Source organism: Octopus bimaculoides, chromosome 15, assembly GCF_001194135.2.
Source record: "Octopus bimaculoides isolate UCB-OBI-ISO-001 chromosome 15, ASM119413v2, whole genome shotgun sequence".
NCBI lineage: Eukaryota > Metazoa > Mollusca > Cephalopoda > Octopoda > Octopodidae > Octopus > Octopus bimaculoides.
The window spans coordinates 17,020,225-17,020,980 of NC_068995.1; positions in this window are offsets into that span (position 1 = coordinate 17,020,225).

Here is a 756-nt window from a genome sequence, read left to right on the forward strand (position 1 = left end):
TATATAAACAAGCCAAAGAATGACTAAGTGTAAAATAGAAAGACAGATAATGAGATAAGGAGAAGGAGATAGAGATAGTGAGAGAGAGAGAGAGAGAGAGAGAGAGAGAGAGAGAGAGAGAGAGAGGGAGAGAGAAAGAGAGAGGGAGTCTGTAGTGTAAGATGTGAAAAATAATATATGTTATTTTTCTACAATGAAATTTACCTATGGGAAGTCAACAGCTGTAACAACACTATTACGATCATCCGTACGGAATTTATTAATAAAGTATGAGGTTATAGAGAACAATAGGCCATCTTTTCTCAATAATACCCCCATTGGCAAATAAGAAATATTTCTTAATTCTTTATGAATTCATACAGAAGTCAATATGCTTCCACAGAAAGAGAAAGTTAGAATATTATATAATCATAACTGGCAAATAGTACCAGTTGAATCCAATAAGTTTAATGCCACTTAAAACATTGGCAGAAAACAAGATGTCAGCCAACGGTTCATTTGAAGATTCTCTCAGATTGTTAAGCTAATAGTATATCGATTTCTGTTAATTTCTTATGACTTGGCATCGATCCTTTTATTATTTGGGTATTTATATTTAAAAGACAAAATGTATTTTTGATCAAATATTAAAACTCAAGAACATCTAAAGACGCGCATGTATGTACATGCATACATACATATATGCATAAATACATAGATACGTACACAGATACATGCACGCAGACACACACACACACACACACACACACACACACT